The sequence below is a fragment of the Pongo abelii genome, chromosome 1 (assembly GCF_028885655.2).
Source record: "Pongo abelii isolate AG06213 chromosome 1, NHGRI_mPonAbe1-v2.0_pri, whole genome shotgun sequence".
Classification (NCBI taxonomy): domain Eukaryota; kingdom Metazoa; phylum Chordata; class Mammalia; order Primates; family Hominidae; genus Pongo; species Pongo abelii.
The window spans coordinates 20,728,189-20,741,319 of NC_071985.2; the positions used below are offsets into that span (position 1 = coordinate 20,728,189).

The 13,131-nt window shown below is 68.1% G+C and overlaps 5 non-coding genes across 5 annotated transcripts; all 5 read left to right on the forward strand.

Moving 5' to 3' along the window:
- Positions 1–1,780: 1,780 nt before the first annotated feature.
- On the forward strand, positions 1,781–1,899 carry LOC129052579 (5S ribosomal RNA). The gene has a single exon (XR_008517645.1). It is a non-coding gene; the product is annotated as a 5S ribosomal RNA (ribosomal RNA).
- A 2,202-nt stretch (positions 1,900–4,101) lies between these two features.
- On the forward strand, positions 4,102–4,220 carry LOC129052601 (5S ribosomal RNA). Its single transcript, XR_008517675.1, has one exon. It is a non-coding gene; the product is annotated as a 5S ribosomal RNA (ribosomal RNA).
- Positions 4,221–6,398: 2,178 nt separating this feature from the next.
- Positions 6,399–6,517, forward strand: LOC129052617 (5S ribosomal RNA). The gene has a single exon (XR_008517692.1). It is a non-coding gene; the product is annotated as a 5S ribosomal RNA (ribosomal RNA).
- Positions 6,518–8,719: 2,202 nt separating this feature from the next.
- Positions 8,720–8,838, forward strand: LOC129052633 (5S ribosomal RNA). Its single transcript, XR_008517723.1, has one exon. It is a non-coding gene; the product is annotated as a 5S ribosomal RNA (ribosomal RNA).
- A 2,178-nt stretch (positions 8,839–11,016) lies between these two features.
- Positions 11,017–11,135, forward strand: LOC129052654 (5S ribosomal RNA). Its single transcript, XR_008517747.1, has one exon. It is a non-coding gene; the product is annotated as a 5S ribosomal RNA (ribosomal RNA).
- The last annotated feature ends 1,996 nt before the right edge of the window (positions 11,136–13,131 follow it).

Below are 13,131 nucleotides of genomic sequence, written 5' to 3' on the forward strand. Positions count from 1 at the left end.
TCGCTCTGCTCCCCCTTTATCGCCCACCTACACCTCCGCCGCAGCCCAGCCGGAGACCTCCTCCTGGGGGTCCGCCCCTACTGCACGCCGGGCAGCAGCATCCCACCGCTTCCGCCTCGCCGCCGCCCCGCCAGGAGCCCGGCTCCAGCCTGGGAGGGCAGGGGGCCGGACCCCAGAGCCGCAGGCGCGGGTCCCCTGCCGTTCGCGGTGCCTTCCCGCTCCCGGAACGCCCAGGCCATTCAATTCACCCACCGGGCGGCGCGCCGTCGTCGCAACCTTCCAAACCGGGGGAAGGGGCGGGCAGGGGCAGCGGGTGCCACAGGCGCCAGCCCAGACCTCGGCTCCGGAACGCACGGGCTGCTTCACCCGGGGGAAGGACATTGCTTCGCCAGCCACCAGGAAAACTGTCCCTGTGCACCCGGATTCCCAACGGCCCCCCACTTCGTGTCAACACCAGTCCCGAGGACACGCCAGAGACCCAGGCCTCCGGCCCCGCCCGGTGCCACGGCTCCCGCCAAACGGGCGGGCGGGCGCACTCTGCAAATCCCGGGGCCCGCCGCCAGGCACCCAGAGCACAGGGTGGTGCCAAGAAAGGAAGGAACCTACGAAACCCACCTCCAAAGCAAGCAATTCAGCCAAGTAAAAGCCCGTCTCAGCGCTCCGTTGGTCCTCTCACAGGGACCGCCTGGCCCCCGTGTTCTGGCGCAGCCCAAGCCCCCTCCACCCTATCCCGGCCTGCTCAAAAGGGCGCTGCCTACCGGAGCCGGGCGCTTCCTCTCGAAGGCTCTATCGCTCTCGCTCTCTAGCTCCCTCCGCCACTCTCTTCTAGGTTTCCCCCTGGACCTCGCGCTACTTCTGCCGTCTTCCCTCTGTCTCTCTGTCTCTCTCTCTTTCTCTGTCCCTGTCTCTTTCTCAGCCTCTCTGTCTGTCTCCTTCCCTCTCCCCCTCCCCTGTCTCTCTCGATCGCTGTCTCTCTCCCTCCCTCGGTTTCTATCTCTCCATCCATCTCGTCCTTGCTCTCCTTCAAGCCGCGTGTGTGTGTGTACGTGTGTGTGTGTCTGTGTGTGTGTGTGTGCGTCTGAGTGGGTGAGTCTGTGTGTGTGTGTGTGTGTGTGTGTGCGTGTTCGCGCGCGCGTGCGTGCGTGCGTGTGCGAGCGAGCGCCCGCGCGTGCGAGCGCGCCCGGGTGTGTCTGTGCGTGGGGGAGTGGATTTGCTCCTGGTGGTGGCGGGGTGTGTCTGGGTTTCTCTCAGCCCCTCTCACCCGGGATCAGGCCGCCGCCTCTAGTGGCAGCCCGGGGCAAAGCGGGGCCACCCCCCCGACCCGCTACCCGCCCCCGCGCCCTCTTGCCCACCGGCCGGACGGGCCTTGGTCGGGACACGCGACCGTGCTGGGGGCGTTGGGAGAGAAAGGCCCCGCGCGGCCCGGCCGGCTGGTCGCCCTTGGCCAGCCCTGACGGCTCCGCGTGGGTGGGGCAAGAGGGGGCCCCGCGGGAGCGCCTGAGCGGCGAGGGACCCAAAACGCCACCTCCGCGGCAGGGCGGAGGACCAGGAGGGGGTCCCGGGATCGTGGGCCCTGGGCCCTGACGCCTCGGAGCACTCCCTGTTCCGAGCGGGCCCCATGTGGTGGAAGCTCGGGAGCTGGGGAGCCGGGGGAAGGCCGCGGGCGAGCGGCTCGGGGGTCCCCGATCCGAGCCCCGCGGCCCCGGGCTGGCGGTGACGGCTGCAATCCGGCGGGCATGGCTGGGCCGGGCTCTTGGGGCAGCCAGGCGCCTGTTTCGGCGTCTACGGCCATACCACCCTGAACGCGCCCGATCTCGTCTGATCTCGGAAGCTAAGCAGGGTCGGGCCTGGTTAGTACTTGGATGGGAGACCGCCTGGGAATACCGGGTGCTGTAGGCTTTTTCTTTGGCTTTTTGCTTTTTCTTTCCTCTTCTTCCAGACGGAGTCTCGCTCTGTCGCCCAGGCTGGAGTGCAGCGGCGCCATCTCGGCTCACTGCAAGCTCCGCCTCCCGGGTTCACGCCCTTCTCCGGCCCCAGCCTCCCGAGTAGCTGGGACTGCAGGCGCCCGCCACCACGCCCGGCTGATTTTTTTTCTATTTTGGGTAGAGACGGGGTTTCACCCTGTTAGCCGGGATGGTCTCTACCTCCTCACCTGGTGATCCACCCGCCTCGGCCTCCCACCCACAGTGCTGGGATTACAGGCGGGAGCCACCGCGCCCGCCCGGCCTGCTGCAGGCTTTTTTGGCTTCCCCGCTGCCTCCCTTCCCCCTACGGTCACCATGCTCCCCAACCTCCCCTCGCTCTGCTCCCCCTTTATCGCCCACCTACACCTCCGCCGCAGCCCAGCCGGAGACCTCCTCCTGGGGGTCCGCCCCTACTGCACGCCGGGCAGCAGCATCCCACCGCTTCCGCCTCGCCGCCGCCCCGCCAGGAGCCCGGCTCCAGCCTGGGAGGGCAGGGGGCCGGACCCCAGAGCCGCAGGCGCGGGTCCCCTGCCGTTCGCGGTGCCTTCCCGCTCCCGGAACGCCCAGGCCATTCAATTCACCCACCGGGCGGCGCGCCGTCGTCGCAACCTTCCAAACCGGGGGAAGGGGCGGGCAGGGGCAGCGGGTGCCACAGGCGCCAGCCCAGACCTCGGCTCCGGAACGCACGGGCTGCTTCACCCGGGGGAAGGACATTGCTTCGCCAGCCACCAGGAAAACAGTCCCTGTGCACCCGGATTCCCAACGGCCCCCCACTTCGTGTCAACACCAGTCCCGAGGACACGCCAGAGACCCAGGCCTCCGGCCCCGCCCGGTGCCACGGCTCCCGCCAAACGGGCGGGCGGGCGCACTCTGCAAATCCCGGGGCCCGCCGCAAGGCACCCAGAGCACAGGGTGGTGCCAAGAAAGGAAGGAACCTACGAAACCCACCTCCAAAGCAAGCAATTCAGCCAAGTAAAAGCCCGTCTCAGCGCTCCGTTGGTCCTCTCACAGGGACCGCCTGGCCCCCGTGTTCTGGCGCAGCCCAAGCCCCCTCCACCCTATCCCGGCCTGCTCAAAAGGGCGCTGCCTGCCGGAGACGGGCGCTTCCTCTCGAAGGCTCTATCGCTCTCGCTCTCTAGCTCCCTCCGCCTCTCTCTTCTAGGTTTCCCCCTGGACCTCGCGCTACTTCTGTCGTCTTCCCTCTGTCTCTCTGTCTCTCTCTCTTTCTCTGTCCCTGTCTCTTTCTCAGCCTCTCTGTCTGTCTCCTTCCCTCTCCCCCTCCCCTGTCTCTCTCGATCGCTGTCTCTCTCCCTCCCTCGGTTTCTATCTCTCCATCCATCTCGTCCTTGCTCTCCTTCAAGCCGCGTGTGTGTGTGTACGTGTGTGTGTCTGTGTGTGTGTGTGTGTGTGTGTCTCAGTGGGTGAGTCTGTGTGTGTGTGTGTGTGTGTGTGTGTCTGAGTGGGTGAGTCTGTGTGTGTGTGTGTGTGTGCGCGCGTGCGTGCGTGTGCGAGCGAGCGCCGGCGCGTGCGAGCGCGCCCGGGTGTGTCTGTGTGTGGGGGAGTGGATTTGCTCCTGGTGGTGGCGGGGTGTGTCTGGGTTTCTCTCAGCCCCTCTCACCCGGGATCAGGCCGCCGCCTCTAGTGGCAGCCCGGGGCAAAGCGGGGCCACCCCCCCGACCCGCTACCCGCCCCCGCGCCCTCTTGCCCACCGGCCGGACCGGCCTTGGTCGGGACACGCGACCGTGCTGGGGGCGTTGGGAGAGAAAGGCCCCGCGCGGCCCGGCCGGCTGGTCGCCCTTGGCCAGCCCTGACGGCTCCGGGTGGGTGGGGCAAGAGGGGGCCTCGCGGGAGCGCCTGAGCGGCGAGGGACGCAAAACGCCACCTCCGCGGCAGGGCGGAGGACCAGGAGGGGGTCCCGGGATCGTGGGCCCTGGGCCCTGACGCCTCGGAGCACTCCCTGTTCCGAGCGGGCCCCATGTGGTGGAAGCTCGGGAGCTGGGGAGCCGGGGGAAGGCCGCGGGCGAGCGGCTCGGGGGTCCCCGATCCGAGCCCCGCGGCCCCGGGCTGGCGGTGACGGCTGCAATCCGGCGGGCATGGCTGGGCCGGGCTCTTGGGGCAGCCAGGCGCCTGTCTCGGCGTCTACGGCCATACCACCCTGAACGCGCCCGATCTCGTCTGATCTCGGAAGCTAAGCAGGGTCGGGCCTGGTTAGTACTTGGATGGGAGACCGCCTGGGAATACCGGGTGCTGTAGGCTTTTTCTTTGGCTTTTTGCTTTTTCTTTCCTCTTCTTCCAGACGGAGTCTCGCTCTGTCGCCCAGGCTGGAGTGCAGCGGCGCCATCTCGGCTCACTGCAAGCTCCGCCTCCCGGGTTCACGCCCTTCTCCGGCCCCAGCCTCCCGAGTAGCTGGGACTGCAGGCGCCCGCCACCACGCCCGGCTGATTTTTTTTCTATTTTGGGTAGAGACGGGGTTTCACCCTGTTAGCCGGGATGGTCTCTACCTCCTCACCTGGTGATCCACCCGCCTCGGCCTCCCACCCACAGTGCTGGGATTACAGGCGGGAGCCACCGCGCCCGCCCGGCCTGCTGCAGGCTTTTTTGGCTTCCCCGCTGCCTCCCTTCCCCCTACGGTCACCATGCTCCCCAACCTCCCCTCGCTCTGCTCCCCCTTTATCGCCCACCTACACCTCCGCCGCAGCCCAGCCGGAGACCTCCTCCTGGGGGTCCGCCCCTACTGCACGCCGGGCAGCAGCATCCCACCGCTTCCGCCTCGCCGCCGCCCCGCCAGGAGCCCGGCTCCAGCCTGGGAGGGCAGGGGGCCGGACCCCAGAGCCGCAGGCGCGGGTCCCCTGCCGTTCGCGGTGCCTTCCCGCTCCCGGAACGCCCAGGCCATTCAATTCACCCACCGGGCGGCGCGCCGTCGTCGCAACCTTCCAAACCGGGGGAAGGGGCGGGCAGGGGCAGCGGGTGCCACAGGCGCCAGCCCAGACCTCGGCTCCGGAACGCACGGGCTGCTTCACCCGGGGGAAGGACATTGCTTCGCCAGCCACCAGGAAAACTGTCCCTGTGCACCCGGATTCCCAACGGCCCCCCACTTCGTGTCAACACCAGTCCCGAGGACACGCCAGAGACCCAGGCCTCCGGCCCCGCCCGGTGCCACGGCTCCCGCCAAACGGGCGGGCGGGCGCACTCTGCAAATCCCGGGGCCCGCCGCCAGGCACCCAGAGCACAGGGTGGTGCCAAGAAAGGAAGGAACCTACGAAACCCACCTCCAAAGCAAGCAATTCAGCCAAGTAAAAGCCCGTCTCAGCGCTCCGTTGGTCCTCTCACAGGGACCGCCTGGCCCCCGTGTTCTGGCGCAGCCCAAGCCCCCTCCACCCTATCCCGGCCTGCTCAAAAGGGCGCTGCCTACCGGAGCCGGGCGCTTCCTCTCGAAGGCTCTATCGCTCTCGCTCTCTAGCTCCCTCCGCCACTCTCTTCTAGGTTTCCCCCTGGACCTCGCGCTACTTCTGCCGTCTTCCCTCTGTCTCTCTGTCTCTCTCTCTTTCTCTGTCCCTGTCTCTTTCTCAGCCTCTCTGTCTGTCTCCTTCCCTCTCCCCCTCCCCTGTCTCTCTCGATCGCTGTCTCTCTCCCTCCCTCGGTTTCTATCTCTCCATCCATCTCGTCCTTGCTCTCCTTCAAGCCGCGTGTGTGTGTGTACGTGTGTGTGTGTCTGTGTGTGTGTGTGTGCGTCTGAGTGGGTGAGTCTGTGTGTGTGTGTGTGTGTGTGTGTGCGTGTTCGCGCGCGCGTGCGTGCGTGCGTGTGCGAGCGAGCGCCCGCGCGTGCGAGCGCGCCCGGGTGTGTCTGTGCGTGGGGGAGTGGATTTGCTCCTGGTGGTGGCGGGGTGTGTCTGGGTTTCTCTCAGCCCCTCTCACCCGGGATCAGGCCGCCGCCTCTAGTGGCAGCCCGGGGCAAAGCGGGGCCACCCCCCCGACCCGCTACCCGCCCCCGCGCCCTCTTGCCCACCGGCCGGACGGGCCTTGGTCGGGACACGCGACCGTGCTGGGGGCGTTGGGAGAGAAAGGCCCCGCGCGGCCCGGCCGGCTGGTCGCCCTTGGCCAGCCCTGACGGCTCCGCGTGGGTGGGGCAAGAGGGGGCCCCGCGGGAGCGCCTGAGCGGCGAGGGACCCAAAACGCCACCTCCGCGGCAGGGCGGAGGACCAGGAGGGGGTCCCGGGATCGTGGGCCCTGGGCCCTGACGCCTCGGAGCACTCCCTGTTCCGAGCGGGCCCCATGTGGTGGAAGCTCGGGAGCTGGGGAGCCGGGGGAAGGCCGCGGGCGAGCGGCTCGGGGGTCCCCGATCCGAGCCCCGCGGCCCCGGGCTGGCGGTGACGGCTGCAATCCGGCGGGCATGGCTGGGCCGGGCTCTTGGGGCAGCCAGGCGCCTGTTTCGGCGTCTACGGCCATACCACCCTGAACGCGCCCGATCTCGTCTGATCTCGGAAGCTAAGCAGGGTCGGGCCTGGTTAGTACTTGGATGGGAGACCGCCTGGGAATACCGGGTGCTGTAGGCTTTTTCTTTGGCTTTTTGCTTTTTCTTTCCTCTTCTTCCAGACGGAGTCTCGCTCTGTCGCCCAGGCTGGAGTGCAGCGGCGCCATCTCGGCTCACTGCAAGCTCCGCCTCCCGGGTTCACGCCCTTCTCCGGCCCCAGCCTCCCGAGTAGCTGGGACTGCAGGCGCCCGCCACCACGCCCGGCTGATTTTTTTTCTATTTTGGGTAGAGACGGGGTTTCACCCTGTTAGCCGGGATGGTCTCTACCTCCTCACCTGGTGATCCACCCGCCTCGGCCTCCCACCCACAGTGCTGGGATTACAGGCGGGAGCCACCGCGCCCGCCCGGCCTGCTGCAGGCTTTTTTGGCTTCCCCGCTGCCTCCCTTCCCCCTACGGTCACCATGCTCCCCAACCTCCCCTCGCTCTGCTCCCCCTTTATCGCCCACCTACACCTCCGCCGCAGCCCAGCCGGAGACCTCCTCCTGGGGGTCCGCCCCTACTGCACGCCGGGCAGCAGCATCCCACCGCTTCCGCCTCGCCGCCGCCCCGCCAGGAGCCCGGCTCCAGCCTGGGAGGGCAGGGGGCCGGACCCCAGAGCCGCAGGCGCGGGTCCCCTGCCGTTCGCGGTGCCTTCCCGCTCCCGGAACGCCCAGGCCATTCAATTCACCCACCGGGCGGCGCGCCGTCGTCGCAACCTTCCAAACCGGGGGAAGGGGCGGGCAGGGGCAGCGGGTGCCACAGGCGCCAGCCCAGACCTCGGCTCCGGAACGCACGGGCTGCTTCACCCGGGGGAAGGACATTGCTTCGCCAGCCACCAGGAAAACAGTCCCTGTGCACCCGGATTCCCAACGGCCCCCCACTTCGTGTCAACACCAGTCCCGAGGACACGCCAGAGACCCAGGCCTCCGGCCCCGCCCGGTGCCACGGCTCCCGCCAAACGGGCGGGCGGGCGCACTCTGCAAATCCCGGGGCCCGCCGCAAGGCACCCAGAGCACAGGGTGGTGCCAAGAAAGGAAGGAACCTACGAAACCCACCTCCAAAGCAAGCAATTCAGCCAAGTAAAAGCCCGTCTCAGCGCTCCGTTGGTCCTCTCACAGGGACCGCCTGGCCCCCGTGTTCTGGCGCAGCCCAAGCCCCCTCCACCCTATCCCGGCCTGCTCAAAAGGGCGCTGCCTGCCGGAGACGGGCGCTTCCTCTCGAAGGCTCTATCGCTCTCGCTCTCTAGCTCCCTCCGCCTCTCTCTTCTAGGTTTCCCCCTGGACCTCGCGCTACTTCTGTCGTCTTCCCTCTGTCTCTCTGTCTCTCTCTCTTTCTCTGTCCCTGTCTCTTTCTCAGCCTCTCTGTCTGTCTCCTTCCCTCTCCCCCTCCCCTGTCTCTCTCGATCGCTGTCTCTCTCCCTCCCTCGGTTTCTATCTCTCCATCCATCTCGTCCTTGCTCTCCTTCAAGCCGCGTGTGTGTGTGTACGTGTGTGTGTCTGTGTGTGTGTGTGTGTGTGTGTCTCAGTGGGTGAGTCTGTGTGTGTGTGTGTGTGTGTGTGTGTCTGAGTGGGTGAGTCTGTGTGTGTGTGTGTGTGTGCGCGCGTGCGTGCGTGTGCGAGCGAGCGCCGGCGCGTGCGAGCGCGCCCGGGTGTGTCTGTGTGTGGGGGAGTGGATTTGCTCCTGGTGGTGGCGGGGTGTGTCTGGGTTTCTCTCAGCCCCTCTCACCCGGGATCAGGCCGCCGCCTCTAGTGGCAGCCCGGGGCAAAGCGGGGCCACCCCCCCGACCCGCTACCCGCCCCCGCGCCCTCTTGCCCACCGGCCGGACCGGCCTTGGTCGGGACACGCGACCGTGCTGGGGGCGTTGGGAGAGAAAGGCCCCGCGCGGCCCGGCCGGCTGGTCGCCCTTGGCCAGCCCTGACGGCTCCGGGTGGGTGGGGCAAGAGGGGGCCTCGCGGGAGCGCCTGAGCGGCGAGGGACGCAAAACGCCACCTCCGCGGCAGGGCGGAGGACCAGGAGGGGGTCCCGGGATCGTGGGCCCTGGGCCCTGACGCCTCGGAGCACTCCCTGTTCCGAGCGGGCCCCATGTGGTGGAAGCTCGGGAGCTGGGGAGCCGGGGGAAGGCCCCGGGCGAGGGGCTCGGGGGTCCCCGATCCGAGCCCCGCGGCCCCGGGCTGGCGGTGACGGCTGCAATCCGGCGGGCATGGCTGGGCCGGGCTCTTGGGGCAGCCAGGCGCCTGTCTCGGCGTCTACGGCCATACCACCCTGAACGCGCCCGATCTCGTCTGATCTCGGAAGCTAAGCAGGGTCGGGCCTGGTTAGTACTTGGATGGGAGACCGCCTGGGAATACCGGGTGCTGTAGGCTTTTTCTTTGGCTTTTTGCTTTTTCTTTCCTCTTCTTCCAGACGGAGTCTCGCTCTGTCGCCCAGGCTGGAGTGCAGCGGCGCCATCTCGGCTCACTGCAAGCTCCGCCTCCCGGGTTCACGCCCTTCTCCGGCCCCAGCCTCCCGAGTACCTGGGACTGCAGGCGCCCGCCACCACGCCCGGCTGACTTTTTTTCTATTTTGCGTAGAGACGGGGTTTCACCCTGTTAGCCGGGATGGTCTCCACCTCCTCACCTGGTGATCCACCCGCCTCGGCCTCCCACCCACAGTGCTGGGATTACAGGCGGGAGCCACCGCGCCCGCCCGGCCTGCTGCAGGCTTTTTTGGCTTCCCCGCTGCCTCCCTTCCCCCTACAGTCGCCATGCTCCCCAACCTCCCCTCGCTCTGCTCCCCCTTTATCGCCCACCTACACCTCCGCCGCAGCCCAGCCGGGGACCTCCTCCTGGGGGTCCGCCCCTACTGCACGCCGGGCAGCAGCATCCCACCGCTTCCGCCTCGCCGCCGCCCCGCCAGGAGCCCGGCTCCAGCCTGGGAGGGCAGGGGGCCGGACCCCAGAGCCGCAGGCGCGGGTCCCCTGCCGTTCGCGGTGCCTTCCCGCTCCCGGAACGCCCAGGCCATTCAATTCACCCACCGGGCGGCGCGCCGTCGTCGCAACCTTCCAAACCGGGGGAAGGGGCGGGCAGGGTCAGCGGGTGCCACAGGCGCCAGCCCAGACCTCGGCTCCGGAACGCACGGGCTGCTTCACCCGGGGGAAGGACATTGCTTCGCCAGCCACCAGGAAAACTGTCCCTGTGCACCCGGATTCCCAACGGCCCCCCACTTCGTGTCAACACCAGTCCCGAGGACACGCCAGAGACCCAGGCCTCCGGCCCCGCCCGGTGCCACGGCTCCCGCCAAACGGGCGGGCGGGCGCACTCTGCAAATCCCGGGGCCCGCCGCCAGGCACCCAGAGCACAGGGTGGTGCCAAGAAAGGAAGGAACCTACGAAACCCACCTCCAAAGCAAGCAATTCAGCCAAGTAAAAGCCCGTCTCAGCGCTCCGTTGGTCCTCTCACAGGGACCGCCTGGCCCCCGTGTTCTGGCGCAGCCCAAGCCCCCTCCACCCTATCCCGGCCTGCTCAAAAGGGCGCTGCCTAGCGGAGCCGGGCGCTTCCTCTCGAAGGCTCTATCGCTCTCGCTCTCTAGCTCCCTCCGCCACTCTCTTCTAGGTTTCCCCCTGGACCTCGCGCTACTTCTGTCGTCTTCCCTCTGTCTCTCTGTCTCTCTCTCTTTCTCTGTCCCTGTCTCTTTCTCAGCCTCTCTGTCTGTCTCCTTCCCTCTCCCCCTCCCCTGTCTCTCTCGATCGCTGTCTCTCTCCCTCCCTCGGTTTCTATCTCTCCATCCATCTCGTCCTTGCTCTCCTTCAAGCCGCGTGTGTGTGTGTACGTGTGTGTGTGTCTGTGTGTGTGTGTGTGCGTCTGAGTGGGTGAGTCTGTGTGTGTGTGTGTGTGTGTGTGTGCGTGTTCGCGCGCGCGTGCGTGCGTGCGTGTGCGAGCGAGCGCCCGCGCGTGCGAGCGCGCCCGGGTGTGTCTGTGTGTGGGGGAGTGGATTTGCTCCTGGTGGTGGCGGGGTGTGTCTGGGTTTCTCTCAGCCCCTCTCACCCGGGATCAGGCCGCCGCCTCTAGTGGCAGCCCGGGGCAAAGCGGGGCCACCCCCCCGACCCGCTACCCGCCCCCGCGCCCTCTTGCCCACCGGCCGGACGGGCCTTGGTCGGGACACGCGACCGTGCTGGGGGCGTTGGGAGAGAAAGGCCCCGCGCGGCCCGGCCGGCTGGTCGCCCTTGGCCAGCCCTGACGGCTCCGGGTGGGTGGGGCAAGAGGGGGCCTCGCGGGAGCGCCTGAGCGGCGAGGGACCCAAAACGCCACCTCCGCGGCAGGGCGGAGGACCAGGAGGGGGTCCCGGGATCGTGGGCCCTGGGCCCTGACGCCTCGGAGCACTCCCTGTTCCGAGCGGGCCCCATGTGGTGGAAGCTCGGGAGCTGGGGAGCCGGGGGAAGGCCGCGGGCGAGCGGCTCGGGGGTCCCCGATCCGAGCCCCGCGGCCCCGGGCTGGCGGTGACGGCTGCAATCCGGCGGGCATGGCTGGGCCGGGCTCTTGGGGCAGCCAGGCGCCTGTCTCGGCGTCTACGGCCATACCACCCTGAACGCGCCCGATCTCGTCTGATCTCGGAAGCTAAGCAGGGTCGGGCCTGGTTAGTACTTGGATGGGAGACCGCCTGGGAATACCGGGTGCTGTAGGCTTTTTCTTTGGCTTTTTGCTTTTTCTTTCCTCTTCTTCCAGACGGAGTCTCGCTCTGTCGCCCAGGCTGGAGTGCAGCGGCGCCATCTCGGCTCACTGCAAGCTCCGCCTCCCGGGTTCACGCCCTTCTCCGGCCCCAGCCTCCCGAGTAGCTGCTGGGACTGCAGGCGCCCGCCACCACGCCCGGCTGATTTTTTTTCTATTTTGGGTAGAGACGGGGTTTCACCCTGTTAGCCGGGATGGTCTCTACCTCCTCACCTGGTGATCCACCCGCCTCGGCCTCCCACCCACAGTGCTGGGATTACAGGCGGGAGCCACCGCGCCCGCCCGGCCTGCTGCAGGCTTTTTTGGCTTCCCCGCTGCCTCCCTTCCCCCTACGGTCACCATGCTCCCCAACCTCCCCTCGCTCTGCTCCCCCTTTATCGCCCACCTACACCTCCGCCGCAGCCCAGCCGGAGACCTCCTCCTGGGGGTCCGCCCCTACTGCACGCCGGGCAGCAGCATCCCACCGCTTCCGCCTCGCCGCCGCCCCGCCAGGAGCCCGGCTCCAGCCTGGGAGGGCAGGGGGCCGGACCCCAGAGCCGCAGGCGCGGGTCCCCTGCCGTTCGCGGTGCCTTCCCGCTCCCGGAACGCCCAGGCCATTCAATTCACCCACCGGGCGGCGCGCCGTCGTCGCAACCTTCCAAACCGGGGGAAGGGGCGGGCAGGGGCAGCGGGTGCCACAGGCGCCAGCCCAGACCTCGGCTCCGGAACGCACGGGCTGCTTCACCCGGGGGAAGGACATTGCTTCGCCAGCCACCAGGAAAACAGTCCCTGTGCACCCGGATTCCCAACGGCCCCCCACTTCGTGTCAACACCAGTCCCGAGGACACGCCAGAGACCCAGGCCTCCGGCCCCGCCCGGTGCCACGGCTCCCGCCAAACGGGCGGGCGGGCGCACTCTGCAAATCCCGGGGCCCGCCGCAAGGCACCCAGAGCACAGGGTGGTGCCAAGAAAGGAAGGAACCTACGAAACCCACCTCCAAAGCAAGCAATTCAGCCAAGTAAAAGCCCGTCTCAGCGCTCCGTTGGTCCTCTCACAGGGACCGCCTGGCCCCCGTGTTCTGGCGCAGCCCAAGCCCCCTCCACCCTATCCCGGCCTGCTCAAAAGGGCGCTGCCTACCGGAAACGGGCGCTTCCTCTCGAAGGCTCTATCGCTCTCGCTCTCTAGCTCCCTCCGCCTCTCTCTTCTAGGTTTCCCCCTGGACCTCGCGCTACTTCTGTCGTCTTCCCTCTGTCTCTCTGTCTCTCTCTCTTTCTCTGTCCCTGTCTCTTTCTCAGCCTCTCTGTCTGTCTCCTTCCCTCTCCCCCTCCCCTGTCTCTCTCGATCGCTGTCTCTCTCCCTCCCTCGGTTTCTATCTCTCCATCCATCTCGTCCTTGCTCTCCTTCAAGCCGCGTGTGTGTGTGTACGTGTGTGTGTCTGTGTGTGTGTGTGTGTGTGTGTCTCAGTGGGTGAGTCTGTGTGTGTGTGTGTGTGTCTGAGTGGGTGAGTCTGTGTGTGTGTGTGTGTGTGTGCGCGCGTGCGTGCGTGTGCGAGCGAGCGCCGGCGCGTGCGAGCGCGCCCGGGTGTGTCTGTGTGTGGGGGAGTGGATTTGCTCCTGGTGGTGGCGGGGTGTGTCTGGGTTTCTCTCAGCCCCTCTCACCCGGGATCAGGCCGCCGCCTCTAGTGGCAGCCCGGGGCAAAGCGGGGCCACCCCCCCGACCCGCTACCCGCCCCCGCGCCCTCTTGCCCACCGGCCGGACCGGCCTTGGTCGGGACACGCGACCGTGCTGGGGGCGTTGGGAGAGAAAGGCCCCGCGCGGCCCGGCCGGCTGGTCGCCCTTGGCCAGCCCTGACGGCTCCGGGTGGGTGGGGCAAGAGGGGGCCTCGCGGGAGCGCCTGAGCGGCGAGGGACGCAAAACGCCACCTCCGCGGCAGGGCGGAGGACCAGGAGGGGGTCCCGGGATCGTGGGCCCTGG